The following is a 22,078-nucleotide window of genomic DNA, read 5'->3' on the forward strand; positions in this document are numbered from 1 at the left end:
ACCATCAGCTGTAGGCTCATATATAGGCCTGCAAGTCACACCGCAGATGTAAGCTTATATATAGGCCTGCAGGTCACACCACAGCTGTAGGCTCATATATAGGCCTGCAGGTCACACCATCAGCTGTTGGCTCATATACAGGCCTGCAAGTCACACCCAGATGTAAGCTCATATATAGGCCTGCATGTCACACCATCAGCTGTAGGCTCTTATATAGGCCTGCAAGTCACACCGCAGATGTAAGCTTATATATAGGCCTGCAGGTCACACCACAGCTGTAGGCTCATATATAGACCTGCAGGTCACACCATCAGCTGTAGGCTCATATATAGACCTGCAGGTCACACCATCAGCTGTAGGCTCATATATAGGCCTGCAGGTCACACCATCAGCTGTAGGCTCATATATAGAGCCTGCATGTCACACCATCAGCTGTAGGCTCATATATAGGCCTGCAAGTCACACCATCAGCTGTAGGCTCATATATAGGCCTGCAAGTCACACTACAGCTGTAGGCTCATATATAGGCCTGCAAGTCACACCCAGATGTAAGCTCATATATAGGCCTGCAAAGTCACACCATCAGCTGTTGGCTCATATATAGGTCTGCAAGTCACACCCACCACAGCTGTAAGCTCATATATAGGCCTGCAGGTCACACCACAGCTGTAGGCTCATATATAGGCCTGCAGGTCACACCATCAGCTGTAGGCTCATATATAGGCCTGCAAGTCACACCACAGCTGTAGGGATCATATATAGGCCTGCAGGTCACACCATCAGCTGTAGGCTCATATATAGGCATGCAGGTCACACCACAGCTGTAGGATCATATATAGGCCTGCAGGTCACACCATCAGCTGTAGGCTCATATATAGGCTTGCAGGTCACAACATCAGCTGTAGGATCATATATAGGTCTGCAAGTCACACCATCAGCTGTAGGCTCATATATAGGTCTGCAAGTCACACCATCAGCTGTAGGCTCATATATAGGCCTGCAGGTCACACCACAGCTGTAGGCTCATATATAGGCCTGCAGGTCACACCATCAGCTGTAGGCTCATATATAGGCCTGCAGGTCACACCATCAGCTGTAGGATCATATATAGGCCTGCAAGTCACACCATCAGCTGTAGGATCATATATAGGTCTGCAAGTCACACCATCAGCTGTAGGCTCATATATAGGCCTGCAGGTCACACCACAGCTGTAGGCTCATATATAGGCCTGCAGGTCACACCATCAGCTGTAGGATCATATATAGGCCTGCAGGTCACACCACAGCTGTAGGGTCATATATAGGCCTGCAAGGTCACACCATCAGCTGTAGGCTCATATATAGGCCTGCAGGTCACACCACAGCTGTAGGCTCATATATAGGCCTGCAGGTCACACCATCAGCTGTAGGCTCATATATAGGCCTGCAGGTCACACCACAGCTGTAGGATCATATATAGGCCTGCAAGGTCACACCATCAGCTGTAGGCTCATATATAGGCCTGCAAGTCACACCACACAGCTGTAGGCTCATATATAGGCCTGCAAGTCACACCCAGATGTAAGCTTATATATAGGCCTGCAAGTCACACCATCAGCTGTTGGCTCATATATAGGTCTGCAAGTCACACCACAGCTGTAAGGCTCATATATAGGCCTGCAGGTCACACCACAGCTGTAGGGGATCATATATAGGCCTGCAAGTCACACCATCAGCTGTGGGGTCATATATAGGTCTGCAAGTCAAACCACAGCTGTAGGCTCATATATAGGGGCTGTCGGTCACACCACAGCTGTAGGCTCATATATATGCCTGCATGTCACACCATCAGATGTAGGGTCATATATAGACCTGCAAGTCACACCATCAACTGTAGGATCATATATAGGCCTGCAAGTCTCACCACAGCTGTAGGGTCATATATAGGCCTGCAGATCACACCATCAGCTGTAGGCTCATATATAGGCCTGTCGGTCACACCGCAGATGTAAGCTTATATATAGGCCTGCAGGTCACACCATCTGCTGTAGGCTCATATATAGGCCTGTCGGTCACACCACAGCTGTAGGGTCATATATAGCCCTGTCGGTCACACCAGCAGCTGTAGGCTCATATATAGGCCTGCAATTCACACCACAGCTATAGGCTCATATATAGGCCTGCAGGTCACACCACAGCTGTTGACTCATATATAGGCCTGCAGGTCTCACCACAGCTGTTGGCTCATATATAGGCCTGCAGGTCACACCACAGCTGTGGGGTCATATATAGTCCTGCAGGTCACACCACAGCTGTGGGGTCATATATAGTCCTGCAGGTCACACCACAGCTGTTGGGTCATATATAGTCCTGCAGGTCACACCACAGCTGTTGGGTCATATATAGTCCTGCAGGTCACACCACAGCTGTTGGGTCATATATAGGCCTGCAATCCACACAATCAGCTGTAGGGTCATATATTTGCCTGCAAGGCACGCCAATTCAAGAGATTCTACAGTGGCTTTTACAAGGCACTTAAAAATGTGATTTTAAGATTACAGTGTTAGATAGCGTTCATCAAACGTTACCGAGGAAGACTGCTAAAAAAGATAATGTGGAGGTTATCGTATTTTCAAGCAGGGAAGTCGTAAGGCCAAGTGCCATTCGTCCACTATTTGCCGTTTGAGAGAACAATTCCTGTCTGGGAACTCAAGAAGCCTATGGTTGACACCTGGTGCTGGGAATGGTAGCCCAATCTTAGCGAAGAGGGTGGCGCATTTGCTGCAGATCCTGCAACCCCGGTTGACGCAGACGTAAACGTCTGTCTAGCTCATCCTCCATAAAAATCAGTAGGTATGGCCTCGAAGGTCACGGCTGTATGTTTGTGTTGAGATTCTGCGGAAGTCAGTCCAGGTTCGCGGCCATGCTGAAAATGATGCCCGGTACTTGCAGAGCGTGAGGACGTAAAATCTCGTCACGATAACGATCATCTGTTACGAACAAGATCTGGATCCACTTGCAAGAGCGATGCTAGAGCCAAGATGATCGTAACTTCCTTATCTTAACATTACATGGGCTTTCAACAGCCTTAACGCTAAGATCGCTATGTGCAAGTGGATCCTGTTCTTTTCCTGTCAGTGATATCTCCCAAACATGACACTTCCTCAACCGAATCTGTCCACTTGTCGTGCGCTCATTGGGTCGTCCATATACACGGATACGGATGCCAGAGTTTTAGACCGCAACATGAACGTAGCTGAACTCTACAATCTTCTGAAGCCACTGACGATGTAGTCGACACAACTGCTGCCGCTGGAGTCGTGTAAGTTGAGGTAAAATAATCCCAGCATTGGGAATTCTTGAATTCCTGCAGCTCGTAAATGGTTACGGACAATCCGCGTGACGTCATTTAGGAACTTGTGTTACCCTATACGTTACAGCGAACGTTGCTGTTGTCATTACCGTTAACGTTGCAGCGAGTGTCCCGTGTGGAAGGATGTAGAGATCTTGGCGACGCTGGGTCTCTGTAATCTTGACGACCTTAGGTGCCATGCTGCCGATATCGTGTCCAAAGCCTTTTGTTATTGGCATGACGAGTTTCAAAATTCACTTCGTTAACTGAACTGTTTTATGAAAAGGACGCGGGTCATAAACTTACTCATAAATCCCTAGGCAAATTTCTGAGACACATGGAAACTAGTTTTCAGAAGAAAACGAATTATGTACTTTCGAAGGTTATCGATATGATCTCTATGAAGACAATATAAGTTTTCGTGACAATTTGTCGGTGAAAAAAACATGTAGACTATTTTCATTTAGCTGTGTAATATGGGTACTTTTTATCCAAGTGATGTATTTATGAAAATATTGTTATCAAATATGCAGGGTTTTTTAGAACTGTATATCAACGTTGGGGTTAATGTCTTTCTGTAGTATTGGTCTTCGGTAACTCATGCCTGTCTCAAGAGGCGACTAACGGGATCGGGTGGTCAGGCTCGCTGACTGGGTTGACACATGTCATCGTATCCCAACTGCGTAAATAGATGCTCATGCTGTTGATCGCTGAATTGTCTGGTCCAGACTCGATTTTTACAGACCGCCGCCATTTAGCTGGAATATTGCTAAGTGCGGCGTTAAACATCAACCAAACCAAACCAAACCCAAAATACTTTGAGCTTTTGAGCGTATCAGTATATAGTACACATGGGGCAGTAAACAAGGATGTTCCCTCATCCAGACAAGTTCTGTTGGGCCTGTTTCTAACAGTAATATACAACGTTATACATATTGAAGGGTTTAGGGAGAATACACAATGCCTATCTAGTAATCCACGTGTGTAGTTACTTGCATAATATAGAATATTCCGTTACTTAAATACAATTTTAGTGTTACGTGCAGGCCCTTAATGTGTCCCTACAGCTGTTGGGGTGTTTAAGGCCCCTCATATGACCCTACAGCCCCTCATATGACCCTGGTGTGGGATTTAAGGCCCTTAATATGACCCTGCAGCTGGTGGGGGATTTAAGGCCCCTCATATGACCCTGCAGCTGTTGGGGGATTTAAGGCCCCTAATATGACCCTGCAGCTGGTGGGGGATTTAAGGCCCCTAATATGACCCTGCAGCTGTTGGGGGATTTAAGGCCCCTAATATGACCCTACAGCCGGTGGGGGATTTAAGGCCCCTAATATGACCCTGCAGCTGGTGGGGGATTTAAGGCCCCTAATATGACCCTACAGCTAGTGGGGAGATTAAAGGCCCTTAATCTGACCCTACAGCTGGTGGGGGGATTAAAGGCCTCTAATATGACCCTGCAGCTGGTGGGGGGATTAAGGCCCTTAATATGACCCTGCAGCTAGTGGGGGATTTACGGCCCCTAATATGACCCTACAGCTGGTGGGGGGATTAAAGGCCTCTAATATGACCCTACAGCTAGTGGGTGATTTACGGCCCCTTATATGACCCTGCAGCTGGTGGGGAGATTAAAGGCCCCTTATATGACCCTGCAGCTGGTGGGGGGATTTACAAGCCCCTAATATGACTCTAATGCTTTCTTAACAAAGGAGAATCTATTTTTCTATTTTTCCTCAGATACTTTGCGTGAAATGAGTATCATAGAGACATTGATACAATACACATTTTTTTTACATGGCAATCTGAGGTATTATTGCCTGGATACCTTGTCAAATATAGACTGCTTTAACCATTAATCCCCATACCCAATACCATTTAGCATATTAATAACGTAATTAGTCATTTGCGTTTTCATATTCAGTTTTATATACAAATATTCATGACAACCTTCAAGTATACAATTGTCTGTATCTATGCGTTTGCACCAATACCTAACCAATATTAAAACTTCCAATATACATGTAGCTTAAAGATATCGCCCAAGTTCTAAATAAATCATAATATTGTATGCAGAAACTTATCAGACTACGCCTATCAGACTACACTACCAACGTATTAGTACAAAAATGACAGCATTGTAAAAGAACTATTGATTTAATATGATATAGATTAAAAGAATAGTTTCCTACCTCGTCCCAAAAAAGGTATTTTAGCGCAAGTAAATTTATTGTTAAATTAAACATTTCCATATATGAATATTTATCAAACACCCTCATTGCATTATCATTATAGTCACTTTCCATTGCCCTTATCCTGCCGCATTCTTAAATACCATAGTCTTAATTTATGAACATTTACTTCTAAACTCCAGTCTTTTAAATACTCTAAAAGAACAGTTAACTCTTGCTGCACACCCTCAACAGATTCAGAAATGGTAACTAAATCATCCGCTTGCATGCAAATAAACTTAAAGAGTTACATTCCAGTAGGATACAATTCTTACTTAAAAATGTCATTTTTAAAATAATTGACACACAGGTAAAACAAAACAGGGGACAACACTGCTCCCTGCATCAGACCCAGTGTATTGCTGAAATATTCAGTACTAAAACCTCGTATACTTGCCCATGATTTCAACGTACATTTCAACGTTGCCCCTAATTCCTACTTCAGATAATTTAAACCATAATCAAAGTTGATCGAGAGAACTAACGCCTTGTATATATATAATTCATGTCGACATTTACCAAATGTGTACAGTAATGTTCTATTTCTCTAATTACTCTATACCATATCACAAATCGTGTAAAATGCCGTTAGTGTTTCACTTAGTTTTCGGATAATTCGACTGCCACGCCCATGACGTCCCTTCAATGTCTGACCTTTTGACCACGTTAAGCATCTATCAGCCACGCACAGTGGACATTAAAGCATCGGCTATGGGATAAGCTGACAAATTATGGCATATCACATATTTCACCTATAATCGCTATATGGGATGATCTGTATTACACGTGACTAGACCTATGACGTCATCGGACAATCGAACGCACTATTTGAAGGTTAATCGTGAGACGTCAAGGGATGCGATTACAGGGCGTGGCTGGACTGACGTATATTTGGATATGTTATATCAATGGAATAACTGTAAAATTAGTTCAGATTGATGAATAAATAGGGTGGATATTTCATGCCCTGATCAATTAACGGCACAAACAACCATTATGGACGTGAACTTCTATTAGTTTTCGCTGATTCTTTTGGATTGATTGTTAGCTTTGACAATTTATAATGAGCGACAGCCATCATACAACATCCCTTGAGATTAAATAGATTTTAAAAATGAATAAGGATTGAATGAGTAAAACTTGACAAAATAGGAATAAAAGACAATTTATTACAAGAATGAATATTCTGTACATTCATGTGGCGTAATGTATGTAACTTGATGTTTGTCGTAAACACCCTGTTCATTATATGGAATATTTGCCATTGATGGAGATTACTGTTTGTCGTAAACACCCTGTTCATTATATGGAATATTTGCCATTGACGGAGATTACTGTTTGTGTGGAAATAGATATAAACTGACATACAAAAGAAAGTACACACGGTGTTTTTGGATTACTTTCCAAAAAGCGACCGTAAATGTTTTGAAAAGAGTTTTTACAGTGATACATCAGTCGCAGACTTTCCTAATATGTTGCCAAAACACCACAAATATCGTGCCCAATTGCGAAGTTGCCAGTCACAGTCACAACACTTTTCAAATAATCCCCAAACACCAGGTGTGTACTTTCTTTTGTGCGTCAGTTTAGTTCGAAGCGCCCGTGAAATACCATAGAGATCAGTGAATCTTCTGTCAGAGAACATCTGATCGCGGATGAACTGGTGGTTCAGTCTATAGATCATGTCTCGTAATGCCATACTGATGGCATCGATACACTCATTTGAATAGTGTGTATACTCAGAGCCGAGAGAATTCCAGGAGAAAATATCTGATCCTAGCAAAGTATTTGCCGTTAGAAACTGCCCCGGATGGTGGAATATCGTTGGTTAATCCTCTGGTTGCTTCACACAAAACATAGTGCTTGTTGTTTCCATGCCTGGCGAATTGAAGTAAGATGTCCATTTGTGTTCGTTATAGCCGTAATTTATTGTATTTTTTTCGGTGGATATTGAGCGATCGTTTTACAGGTACGTGTGTCACGACTTTCGTAAAAACAGCATGACACACATGCCAATGTATTAACTTCTTTCTCAGACTTTATGTCTTACTACTTTGGTTCATAACGATCGCAGTCAAACGACGTCAACATTCTTCCGTTATGACGTCGTTTCTAGTGTGACGTCATTCCGACCTAACGTCACAATCAGGTTCTAATGATGGCAGTAATGCCGTGCGGACAATGTCCACACGGAGCCGGGCTCCAGTGCTCAGACGATCTTTACAGACTGAATGATTGCTCTACTGGTGCAGAGTATTATTTATTTTCCATATGGTGAAACATAACCAGTGTCATAAATATCATATGTGCACATGTGCACATATTACTTTTGCGTAGCAACCATTGTTTCTGTGTTTCGTCGTCTGTGACGTCATTAAACAATTGTCAATGAACTGGGCAGTCACACTTGCTTACCGTGTTTCACATGAATAAAATGGATAATATACAAATCATTACACTTGCAAGTGTGCCACACGACTTATACGAAACTCGTACCAAATTTTGTACAAAACTTCGCACTCGTTTCGTATAAGTCGTATGACACACCTGCTCGTGTAATAATTTCTATATAGCCCAACGGGCGGTTGGGTAGCATGATGGTTAAAGAGTTGGCTCGTCACGCCGAGGACCCGTTTTCGATTCCCCACATGGGTACAATGTGCAAAGCCCATTTCTGGTATCCCCCGCAGTGATATTGTTGGAATATTGCTAAAAGCGGCATAAAACCATACTCACTCACGCATATAGCCCCACACCTCAATGACCGCCGTTTGTATATAGCTGCTGTACAGGTGCAAATCTCTGCAGTTAGTAGGCAGCTGCTGTGTGTATACTAACTACCTCAATCTCTGACGATATTAGACAGCTGCTGTGTGTACACTAAAAATTAACTACCTCATTTTCTGACGATATTATATAGCTGCTGTGTCGGTGAATACAGTCCAATACTTCAATCTCTGACGATATTATATAGCTGCTGTGTCGGTGAATACAGTCCAACACCTCAATCTCTGACGATATTATATAGCTGCTGTGTCGGTGAATACAGCCCAATACCTCAATCTCTGACGATATTATATAGCTGCTGTGTCGGTGAATACAGTCCAATACCTCAATCTCTGACGATATTATAGAGCTCCTGTGTCGGTGAATACAGTCCAATACCTCAATCTCTGACGATATTATATAGCTGCTGTGTCGGTGAATACAGTCCAATACCTCAATCTCTGACGATATTATATAGCTGCTGTGTCGGTGAATACAGTCCAATACCTCAATCTCTGACGATATTATATAGCTGCTGTGTCGGTGAATACAGTCCAATACCTCAATCTCTGACGATATTATATAGCTGCTGTGTCGGTGAATACAGTCCAACACCTCAATCTCTGACGATATTAGACAGCTGCTGTGTCGGTGAATACAGCCCAACACCTCAATTTCTGACGATATTATATAGCTGCTATGTCGGTGAATACAGTCCAACACCTCAATCTCTGACGATATTATATAGCGGCTGTGTCGGTGAATACAGCCCAATACCTCAATCTCTGACGATATTATAGAGCTGTTGTGTCGGTGAATACAGTCCAATACCTCAATCTCTGACGATATTATATAGCTGCTGTGTCGGTGAATACAGCCCAATACCTCAATCTCTGACGATATTATATAGCTGCTGTGTCGGTGAATACAGCCCAATACCTCAATCTCTGACGATATTATAGAGCTGTTGTGTCGGTGAATACAGTCCAATACCTCAATCTCTGACGATATTATATAGCTGCTGTGTTGGTGAATACAGCCCAATACCTCAATCTCTGACGATATTATATAGCTGCTGTGTCGGTGAATACAGTCCAACACCTCAATCTCTGACAATATTATATAGCTGCTGTGTCGGTGAATACAGTCCAATACCTCAATCTCTGACGATATTAAACAGCTGCTGTGTCGGTGAATACAGTCCAATACCTCAATCTCTGACGATATTAGACAGCTGCTGTGTTGGTGAATACAGTCCAATACCTCAATCTCTGACGATATTATATAGCTGCTGTGTCGGTGAATACAGTCCAATACCTCAATCTCTGACGATATTATATAGCTGCTGTGTCGGTGAATACAGTCCAATACCTCAATCTCTGACGATATTATATAGCTGCTGTGTCGGTGAATACAGTCCAATACCTCAATCTCTGACGATATTATATAGCTGCTGTGTCGGTGAATACAGTCCAATACCTCAATCTCTGACGATATTATATAGCTGCTGTGTCGGTGAATACAGTCCAATACCTCAATCTCTGACGATATTAGACAGCTGCTGTGTTGGTGAATACAGTCCAATACCTCAATCTCTGACGATATTATATAGCTGCTGTGTCGGTGAATACAGTCCAATACCTCAATCTCTGACGATATTATTATATGTCGCTGCTGTGTCGGTGAATACAGTCCAACACCTCAATCTCTGACGATATTATATAGCTGCTGTGTCGGTGAATACAGTCCAACACCTCAATCTCTGACGATATTATATAGCTGCTGTGTCGGTGAATACAGTCCAATACCTCAATCTCTGACGATATTATATAGCTGCTGTGTCGGTGAATACAGTCCAACACCTCAATCTCTGACGATATTATATAGCTGCTGTGTCGGTGAATACAGTCCAATACCTCAATCTCTGACGATATTATATAGCTGCTGTGTCGGTGAATACAGTCCAATACCTCAATCTCTGACGATATTATATAGCTGCTGTGTCGGTGAATACAGTCCAATACCTCAATCTCTGACGATATTATATAGCTGCTGTGTCGGTGAATACAGTCCAATACCTCAATCTCTGACGATATTATATAGCTGCTGTGTCGGTGAATACAGTCCAATACCTCAATCTCTGACGATATTATATAGCTGCTGTGTCGGTGAATACAGTCCAATACCTCAATCTCTGACGATATTATATAGCTGCTGTGTCGGTGAATACAGTCCAATACCTCAATCTCTGACGATATTATATAGCTGCTGTGTCGGTGAATACAGCCCAATACCTCAATCTCTGACGATATTAGACAGCTGCTGTGTCGGTGAATACAGCCCAACACCTCAATCTCTGACGATATTATATAGCTGCTGTGTCGGTGAATACAGCCCAATACCTCAATCTCTGACGATATTATATAGCTCCTGTGTCGGTGAACACAGTCCAACACCTCAATCTCTGACGATATTAAACAGCTGCTGTGTCGGTGAATACAGCCCAATACCTCAATCTCTGACGATATTATATAGCTGCTATGTCGGTGAATACAGCCCAATACCTCAGTCTCAGACGATATAATATAGCTGCTGTGTCGGTGAATACAGTCCAATACCTCAATCTCTGACGATATTATATAGCTGCTGTGTCGGTGAATACAGCCCAATACCTCAATCTCTGACGATATTATATAGCTGCTGTGTCGGTGAACACAGTCCAACACCTCAATCTCTGACGATATTATATAGCTGCTGTGTCGGTGAATACAGTCCAATACCTCAATCTCTGACGATATTATATAGCTCCTGTGTCGGTGAACACAGTCCAATACCTCAGTCTCAGACGATATTATATAGCTGCTGTGTCGGTGAATACAGTCCAACACCTCAATCTCTGACGATATTATATAGCGGCTGTGTCGGTGAATACAGCCCAATACCTCAATCTCTGACGATATTATATAGCTGTTGTGTCGGTGAATACAGTCCAATACCTCAATCTCTGACGATATTATATAGCAGTTGTGTTGGTGAATACAGTCCAATACCTCAATCTCTGACGATATTAGACAGCTGCTGTGTCGGTGAATACAGCCCAATACCTCAATCGGTTGATATTATTTAGCTGCTGTGTCGGTGAACACAATCCGATACCTCAATCTGTTGATATTATATAGCTGCTGTGTCGGTGAACACAATCCGATACCTCAATCTCTGGCGATATTATAAACATTTGGATCGGTTCATATAATGTAATACAATATACTCTGCCCATATAACACAGCTATTGTATCAGTACATATAGCGTAATACCCCAATCCCACATTCACTGGACCGGAATAATGGTATTTTATACTGTTGTATTGATGCCTAAAGCGTAAAGCCCCCATTTCTCTGCTACACTGTGCCAGCATCCTCTGTGATACGGAACACTGTAGACGAGGATTAAGCAATGACCGCTCCCTGACTCAATAACCGGTGAACTCCCTTAAGGAATCATCGAATTCAAATAAAAGACGCATTTCCGTGGGAACATTTGCGTGGTTAATGGCGGCCATTAGGCTATAACGGCTTCAGTATGGAATGGTATTGATTGGCCGGAGATCGTTTACTCAGTCCCTGACAGTGTCATCAAGATAGGGTCGGATCAGAGACATGTTTCCAAACAAATATACTTGACACATGCAAAGTCGTCGGTTATCTCCCCTTCCGCTGCTGATTTCAAACAACTTTGTAAAACACGTTCGAAAGTTATATTGTGGAATTTTATAGTCACATTTATTTCATGTGTAGTGTATTGTGACATTGAGTTACTTGCAGTGGAAACCAGCTATTTTTGTGAAGTTGATTGATGGACAAGGCAATTTTACTATGCATAAGCAACATTTATATAAAATCAACGGGACTTTAGCGGGAGACCTACTAATTACCTTTATTATAGGAGTAATAAACCTTACTCACTCACTCTTAAATAGTGAGGCAAATAACACTTTTTTTCGAGTGGGGTTTTGGTGCCAGGAGTAAAATGCATGACGATAATTTGTAATATTCTAACACAATATAGGGATTTGACTTCTTCAAGATATACATTTTCACTTTAAACGACGAGTATGCATGTGCCTGTGTCTGTCTGCCCAGGCCGGGTCGTGCTAGCTTGCCGAGATACCATGACACGATGTACCGACGCGAACCAACCAGCCGATTATCCCATAATGCCAAGCACAATACAGGGTAACAACAAGTACCATCACCAAATTATTTTGGTTTGCTGCGCCCGGGGGTTCGAACCACCGTACTTCCGGTTTCCGGGCCCACGTTCATACGTGTCCACACTGAGCTGGATCTATTGTATACTTTGAGGTAATGGTTTAAACTGGTCCTGAAAACAAATGAAACCCTCCGAATGTGTATATCATCTTGTTTCTTCTTCTTTAAGTGACATTTGGGGCAGTGGGATAACCTAGTGGTTAAAGCATTTGCTCGTTACGCCGAGAACATGGGTTCGATTCTCCACATGGTACAATGTGTGAAGCCCATGGCTAGTGTCCCACGCTGCGATATCGCTGGAATATTGGAATATATAGGTTCAACTGAGGTTTCCTGAAGTAAATACTAGTTGTCACCAGTTGTCTAACCACCAGTGTCCAGTTTAATGTGTGTTCTTGATGTATACGACAGACTTGATTCAGATTACATAGGACCTCGACAAGCGCAAGCAGGAATCCATTATGGAACTTGTCTCGAGCTTGTGACTTACAAGTCTCGTGTTACCATGGCTGGTTGTTTCCGGATATTTTGTGTCAATAATTCAAAGCGTATACATTGTTTCCTGTCTACCACCAACCTGTCTTCACGAACGGCGCCGTCATCCGAACTACATGCTGCAGCAGGATCTGACGTCATATAGTGAATCATGCCATATCGCTACGCCGTCGCTGCCTGAGACTATATGTTGGTAGTGGCATTAGCTGAGTGGACTCCGATGGGCGGAAAAGTGTAATTAGGGAGCGATATACTGTGGTGGGGTGGTATTTAGGTCTCTGGCGTAAGATTTAAACCCAGCCGAAGGTTATAAAAGTATGTTCATATATTTCGTTTTCATTTCATGTCCCTCTTAAGTGAGTGAGTGAGTTGGGTTTTACGCCGCGTTTAGCAATATTACAGCAATATCACGGCGGGGGACACCAGAAATGAGCTTCACACAATGTACCCATGTGGGGATTCGAACCCGGGTCTTCGGTGTGACGAGCGAACGCTTTAACCACTAGGCTACCCTACCGCCCCCGATTTCATTGATTTCATAATCGAGATGTTGAGGGCACGGGGCTCCCGGTGGTCTAAAAGGTCGCAGAGTTGCGTCCCTTGAATACGCCAGGAAGCTTTGATTGTGGGTTCGAATCCTAGTTCTCCCCAATGATGTTTCTAGGTTTATAAAGCTGACAAACTGGCAGCTCCATACTCGTAGGTTTCAGTAATTTAGTAAACATCGATGACCTGCAACACATGGGGATTGCCTACGTCAATCAGCTCACAGGCCGTGAAATTACATGTACTGGAATATTGTACAAAGCGGCTTTGAGTGAATATAATTTTACGCCACTTTTAGCAATATTCAAGCACGGCGGGGGACACCAGGAATGGGCTTCACACATTGTGGCCATGTGGGGAATCGACTCGGGTCTTCGGCTTGACGAGCGAACGCTTTAATCACTAGGCCACCCCCGCCCCTCAAAGCTGTTTTAAACCCAGTTCACTCACACACGACTTGTATTATATTATAGTGAGGTAGTGAGTTTGTTTTCCAATATCTTGTTGGGGGACACCACAGTGGGCTTCAAGCAGTGTACCATGTGGAGAATCGAACCCAGGCCTTCGGTGTGGAGAACGAACGTATAGCCACCAAGCTACCCCACCGCCCCTTACTGTACTGCGGCAACTGCTTGTACACAATACACGATGCGGACTGTAAAGCGTTACAATCTGTCAATGCCCAAGGGAGGCCTTACGATGTAAATGTGTGCTGTACAGAGCGCCCTCTGTCGATCCTGGTAAGTACTGATCCATATTATACCATAGCCTTCCTGTAACGACCAGCAAGTAGGAACCCTGATCACACAACCGGCGCCCATCCAGACGCGGCCTCGCTTCCAACATCACGACACACAGCTGGAGCCTAGTTGACCTCAGTCGACGTATCTAGCATTTTTATTACCAGTTGAAGCTTCCCTAGGCCATAAGTGTGGCTCTTCATTAATACAACGACCCCACATGATTGAGGATCGAAGGTTCAGAAACTCAGGAATCATGTCATACGGCCTAACGTCAGCGCTGTTTAACGTCACCAGATTTGTGAAGTGCACGCTATGCTGAGGACAACGTGCTACAACCAGCGCGTACCCCATCCATCATCAATACCTCGGACACAGGGGACACACAGACTCCCGGCGACATACAGCGCCTTTTAGAACAGTAATTAAGCCTGACAAATAACATCGATTATTTCACGCAATGAAACAGTAATTGATTCGTGGTAAACGTTGTTTCATAATTTCAGAGTGGCGAGCGAGCGTTAGTGTGTGGACCTGACAGCCTCAGGCTGCGACTACTGATCTGTGGGTGTATGTTGGTATGTGTCGCTTACAACACAGTGCGTTCTGGCTCTACGCTCTGTGAACATCGACGTCGTGACGTCCGTACAACGTTGTGGAAGACATTGATACGTGGCTGGGTTATGGTTGTACCCCTGGGATGTAGATTTACACACGGTTTTAAAACAGTTGTGTAAGATACCATGGGTGATCATTGGGACAAAATGGCTGCTGAGTATTGGTGACACGTGGATGGGGGACCTGTACTGCGTTGAAGGATGGTATCAGCCAGCTAGGGCGTGGGCGGTCTGACTTAGCTATGCTGGGAACAGAGGCTGACAGTAGGGATTTGTTCATCTGTGCCTAACACGGGTGTGACGCACTCACTCACAGAACCAATCCCCTCCCTCCTACCGCCCACTCGCTCACTCACTCATCCATTCCCTGTATAATTATCACTCAGTCGCATCCACCTCTCACCCACTCACTCACCTTCACTCACTCACCCACAAACCCACCCACCCACTCACTCACTCACTCACGGTTCTCAACACTTCAGTTTCATTGATACTGACGAGCAAATAGAACTAGACCCCGATATTTAGTGGAGGCTGAACATGAGACAAACAGCAAATGGTAATTCGTTGGTGATGGTTTTGTTACGAGTATCGTAGCTGTGTTTAGATGTACGGTATTATGGTGACTGTTTTTCGCCGAGTAACGTTTAGAAAACGTTTGTATTGTTTGGGTCAAATCCAGATTTCAAGTGTTTACTCTATATTTTCTGTTACCTTAGAAACGACGAGGTCATCGCCGTCGTTAAGGCCTTTTCAGGGGGACCCGTGTGAAACTAAACACAGTGGGAAAAACAGTACAAGAGATAGCATATTAATGAATAAATGTCATATAAGATCAATAACAAATCCTGACAGAAAATATACAATTCGACAATCATTGCAATGTAATATGATGTTGTCATATAGGATACAGAAATATACTGAGGGAAACAAATACGGGAACACCACTTCATGGCAGTGTTCCTTTAGTTATTTCTCAGATTTCCTCCCACAGCACTATTCACAGCTGGTGATGAAAACTGGAAAATATTGAAGGAACGCTTGGAATTTCCTGTGTTCCTTTATTTGTTTCTCTCAGTATATTTTGACAATTTATGTTGACATAGTCTTTGCATTATTCATCCATACGTGTAATATCAGCTTTTGTATTCTGAGTTTGGCTGAATTTCTGCACAATCTGCACATACTCATCAATGACAAAACACACATCCTATCATATTGCATGATTCCATCGTATGTCCAGTTAGCTATTACAGAGTGGCTAATTCAGAGAGACGGTTATTGAAAGGTCATGGTCGCCTGAAATGGCCTTGAACTCAAGCTAGAACACAAGCTACGTAAGGTTACCGTCTGAATTACATTGTGTCACTTGTATGTGAGAAGAAACTTATTATTCAGGCTTTGTAGTCTGGTGAACCATTTTATTGAGTTATCTTCGAGGTCATTAATTGACGTGAGTGAGTGAGTTTGGTTTTACGCCGCTTTTAGCAATATTCCAGCAATATCACGGCGGGGGGACACCAGAAATGAGCTCCACACAATGTACCCATGTGGGGATTCGAACCCGGGTCTTCGGCATGACGAGCGAACGCTTTAACCACTAGGCTTCCCCACCGCCCCCATTAATTAACGACCTCTTACCACATAGCGATCTTAGCGCTAAGACTTGGTGAGCTCGGGTATGGGCTCAAACGTCACTCAATGAATAAGTCAATCGAGATAGAAAGTTGAAATGATCGATACTGACGTACAAAAGAAAGTACACATCTGGTGTTTTGGGATTATTTGAAAAGTGTTGTGATTTTGACTGGCAACTGCGCAGTTGGGTACGATATCTGTGGTGTTTTGGCGATAATTTAGGAAAGTCTGTGACTTATATATCACTGTAGAAACTCTTTTTCAAAACATTTACGTTGCTTTATTGAAAGTAATCCAAAAGCACCATGTGTGTACTTTCTTTTGTACGTGAGTTTATCTCTTCCCAGATAAAGGTGCAGATACAGTCAGTAACCCGTCTCTGCGTGAACGTCTTCATTACACAGCTTGTTACACTTGTAACGAGTGAAATGTCCATGTGATCGATGTCAAAAATGTTGAGCCAAAATTCGGTGAAACCGAAGCGGGTGGGGTACTTCATTGAATGAGGCTTGTATCTTAAAGTTGTTGAGTGATTGTATGAGTGAGATTGGTGAAACCGAAACGAGTGGTGCGCTTCAGTGAATGAAACTTGAATTTTTTAAAGATGTTGAGTGATTGTATGAGTGAAATTGTATAACATGTGTCGCGCATCAGTGAGTGTGTCATATATGTAAAGAATTTACGAATAGCAGGTTGAGTGAGATTCGTTTTACGTCGCATGCAGTTCCACCTTCAAGCTGTCGACATAGACGACGAGGAATAAGCTTCACTCGCTTTACCCACATTGTGAATTGAACCCCAGCTTCGTCACAAGGAGCAAACTCTTTCACCACTCACCCACCCAACAATGGACGTGTCTTCCAGATAGTCGTAGAAGCCTCAGAAAAGTGTATCTTGCACCTTTAAAATGTGGTTGTGTAATTCTCCTTTCGTATTTTCTTTTCTAACCTGTTTTGACATTTCAGTTGCATAATAGAGGGCTAGTGATATTAAATTGCCAGCAGTTGACAAGAACGGTCTACTGGGTATTCATTATATTACAAGGACACGTGGAATCTTCCGCTGTTCTTGAACCAGAGTGACACTGTTTGTTACCGGTTCTTCCTTCCAGAGCCGCTCGCCTCTGGGAATCAGCGTTCTTTTCACTTCCTGGGAATGTCGTGATGATATTGACTTTGGATTTACACAGTGGAAAGAGAGATTAGATAACGACTATTGGGTGCATATTGAAACTTCTAACTTTCAGTTATTCATATTTTTGCCGCCTTGTGCAAATCAAAATTTCGATTACTTTATATCTGTGTCGCCATTTGCATATCAATATTTCTAATGGTTAATGCTTTTGCCTCATGTTGTGCGTGTGGTACGAGACACATGCTAGACACGTGTCCAGTCTATTTTGCATGTACACAGTGACAAGTGGTAGACTGTGTTCCAGTTGGTTGTGCTTATAGTTCAGCATTGCATGGTAGACAGTGTGCCAGTCTGTTGATCAAGTGGTATAGTGACATACGGTAGACAGTGTCTCAGTCTTTTGTGCATGCGCACCGTACAGAAACAAGTGGTAGACAGTGTCCCAGTCTTTTGTGCATGCGCACCGTACAGAAACAAGTGGTAGACAGTGTCCCAGTCTTTTGTGCATGCGCACCGTACAGAAACAAGTGGTAGACAGTGTCCCAGTCTTTTGTGCATGCACACCGTACAGAAACAAGTGGTAGACAGTGTCCCAGTCTTTTGTGCATGCGCACCGTACAGAAACAAGTGGTAGACAGTGTCCCAGTCTTTTGTGCATGCGCACCGTACAGAAACAAATGGTAGACAGTGTCCCAGTCTTTTGTGCATGCGCACCGTACAGTAACAAGTGGTAGACAGTGTCTCAGTCTTTTGTGCATGCGCACCGTACAGAAACAAGTGGTAGACAGTGTCTCAGTCTTTTGTGCATGCACACCGTACAGAAACAAGTGGTAGACAGTGTCCCAGTCTTTTGTGCATGCACACCGTACAGAAACAAGTGGTAGACAGTGTCCCAGTCTTTTGTGCATGCACACCGTACAGAAACAAGTGGTAGACAGTGTCCCAGTCTTTTGTGCATGCACACCGTACAGAAACAAGTGGTAGACAGTGTCCCAGTCTTTTGTGCATGCACACCGTACAGAAACAAGTGGTAGACAGTGTTCCAGTCTTTTGTGCATGCGCACCGTACAGAAACAAGTGGTAGACAGTGTCCCAGTCTTTTGTGCATGCACACGGTACAGAAACAAGTGGTAGACAGTGTCCCAGTCTTTTGTGCACGTAGTACAAAGACAAATCTCCTTTCGCCTTGAACAACTCACACAGCATACACAGCGTATACATCGACGGTAGACGACATAGATGACGACGTAGATGTAGACGACATAGATGACGATGGGGTGAGGTAAGCGTGACACGTGAGAGTGAGTGAGTGAGTGAGTGAGTTTAGTTTTACGCCACAAGCAGTTGGTGACACGTGTGCATGTGTGGATGGTGTGAGACGTGTACAAGCAGTTGGTGACACGTGTGTGGATTGTGTGAGACGTGTACAAGCAGTTGGAGACACCTGTGCATGTGTGGATTGTGTGAGACGTGTACAAGCAGTTGGTGACACGTGTGCATGTGTGGATGGTGTGAGACGTGTAAACACGTGGAGTGTATGACGTGTATAGTGTGACACGTGTACAAGTGAAGAATTTGTAACTGTGACATGAGTTGGATTGTAGTTTAACTCCCCACTCATCAAAAGAATACGTATAAAAGAATGTGTGGTGTACACACGTAGATGCTAAGAATGTGTGACACGTGTAAAAGAATGTTTGGTTTGACACGTGTACAAGAGAAGAATTTGTGACACGTGTAAAAGAATGTTTGGTTTGACACGTGTACAAGAGAAGAATTTGTGACACGTGTAAAAGAATGTTTGGTGTGACACGTGTACAAGAGAAGAATTTGTGACACGTGTAAAAGAATGTTTGGTGTGACACGTGTAAAAGAGAAGAATTTGTGACACGTGTAAAAGAATGTTTGGTGTGACACGTGTACAAGAGAAGAATTTGTGATATGTGTAAAAGAATGTTTGGTGTGACACGTGTACAAGAGAAGAATTTGTGACACGTGTAAAAGAATGTTTGGTGTGACACGTGTACAAGAGAAGAATTCGTGACATGTGTAAAAGAATGTTTGGTGTGACACGTGTACAAGAGAAGAATTTGTGACACGTGTAAAAGAATGTATGGTGTGGCACGTGTACAAGAATGGATTTTGTTACTCGAACTCAAACCTTCCAGGATCGACCAGAAATCGACCCATGTCTGTAATCTGTGAGAGTGCACATTCTCTCCAGCAAATCTCCTACTTTTTCAATTGCACCAGCACGATGATTGAATTACCTGTCCATAACTGCCACTTTGATGGGATGGGTGTACGGAGGCTGTAGATTGTCTTGTCGCTGTATGGAACACTGTAAGGGACATTATCGCGTTCTCGTGATCTCGACCTGTGGAACACAAGCTAAAAATGCAAAGAAAATCGTAAGATTTAAGCAACAATCACTGCAGGGATAGTACGGCGTTCTGCTGACACAGAAGGCTAGTAGTTAAGACTCAAATTTCTGTAGTGTTATATCTCGCTACAGGGCATAAACTGCATTATACACATACAGAACAATTATGTAACATTACAGAACAATCATCTGCCTTTGCCAATAAATGCAAGATCTCATTTGTACATGGGGCGGTGGGGTAGCCTAGTGGTAAAGGCGTTCGCTCGTCATGCTGAAGGCCCAGGTTCGATTCCCCACATGGGTACAATGTGTGAAGCCCATTTCCGGTGTCCCCCGCCCTGATATTGCTGGAATATTGCTAAAAGCCGGCGTAAAACCCAGCTCACTCACTCACTCACTCACTCACACATTTGTACAAAATTGTTTAGGCCCTGTGTATCTCATTTTTCCAATTTCTTTAGGTCATTCATATCTCATCTATACAAAAGACGGCCTTGCTCGTCGGTATCTAACTGAAATAAAGCCGATGCGACGTAAAAATTCATCATCTTGTTTAGGCCTTGCATAACTGCTCTCTTTTGGCAGTTTGCATTCCAGCATGTTTTGCACTTTCACCATTTTGATCACGAAAATGCGAGAAGGTGAGAATGAATTCAAAAACGCTTTGGAAATTTAGCCTTTTTCCAAAGGTCGAAATGACGAGAAAGCGGAAGTCTCCCTTTTACTATTCCATACCCGGGAACATGGCGCTCACCTACCCAGAGTTCCATGCGGCCAGCGAAGTACCTCTGCCACCGGCAGCCGCCATGTGACGCCATCTTACAAAGTCCATTCCATTTATGGTATGTTTGTCATCAGTTACATGTTATATGACTCTATATATCTAAATAAACACCTGTGTTAACTTTTATTTTAAAAGATCCTAAAACGCAGAAAACCATTTCAATTTGTGTAGTTATCCTTTGTTTACATTGGTTGTTCGGCTCCACGTGCTGTTATCGGAGATCAAAGGAGAGCAAGCGATGGAGTCCCTTTGATGCATAAATATGGATTGTAATGCACCTTATTGTTTATACAATTATGCAAAACAATAAGTGCAGGATTTCATTAGGCCACTTTGTTTTGATGACAGAATAAGCGCGTTTGTTTACAAACAAGATACAAGCCGCTGACATTAACGTTATGCTGAGTCATCACAGGACAGGCTTATAACAGCTGTGATTGGAGGGTGAATGCAGTTTTACGCCGCAGTTGGGGGATATTCCGCCTGTGGTATAGAGTGAGTGAGTGAATTTACATCACTTTCATAATTATTCCAGCAATATCACGGCGGGGGACACCTGAAATGGGCGTCACACATTGTAGCCATGTGGGGAATCAAACCCAGGTCTTCAGTGTGACGAGCGAACGCTTTAACCACAAGGCTACCCCACCGCCTCTCTGTGGTACTGCATTTGGTGAGAAAGTTGGTGTTGAGCAGTGTTTTTGTTATTCCACAGCGGCAGTCAGATATGACTGGAAAGTCCAAAGTGATACAGATGTTTACCTCTTTTGTAAAGCCTACATGAACGTGTATGGTGCCGACAAACCAGTGATTATAATCAGAGCGAACCTGGGATTCGAACTACGATCGCAGGATCCGGGAACGTCCACGGGACGCAACTCAGCACGGGCAATAACATTACAGGCGACCCATGTGAGGTGCGGAAATATGCGTCAAGCCAGTGGTTGATAACTTGACCATTTCTCCACACCGTCGGAACGTACATCAGCCACATCATACCTTGTGACCACTCGACCAGCGTTATCATCCGCCCTCGGGGCGGGGCAATGGATAATACGGCAGACAATGACCATAAGGCCTTTATGTGAGGACCCGTAAAGATCCGGGTTAGAATTGGTCTTCAGTAACCCGTGCTTGTCGTTGGAGG

This window comes from Haliotis rubra, unplaced genomic scaffold, assembly GCF_003918875.1.
Source record: "Haliotis rubra isolate DU_JTF1 unplaced genomic scaffold, ASM391887v1 Scf22, whole genome shotgun sequence".
NCBI classification, from domain to species: Eukaryota; Metazoa; Mollusca; class Gastropoda; order Lepetellida; family Haliotidae; genus Haliotis; species Haliotis rubra.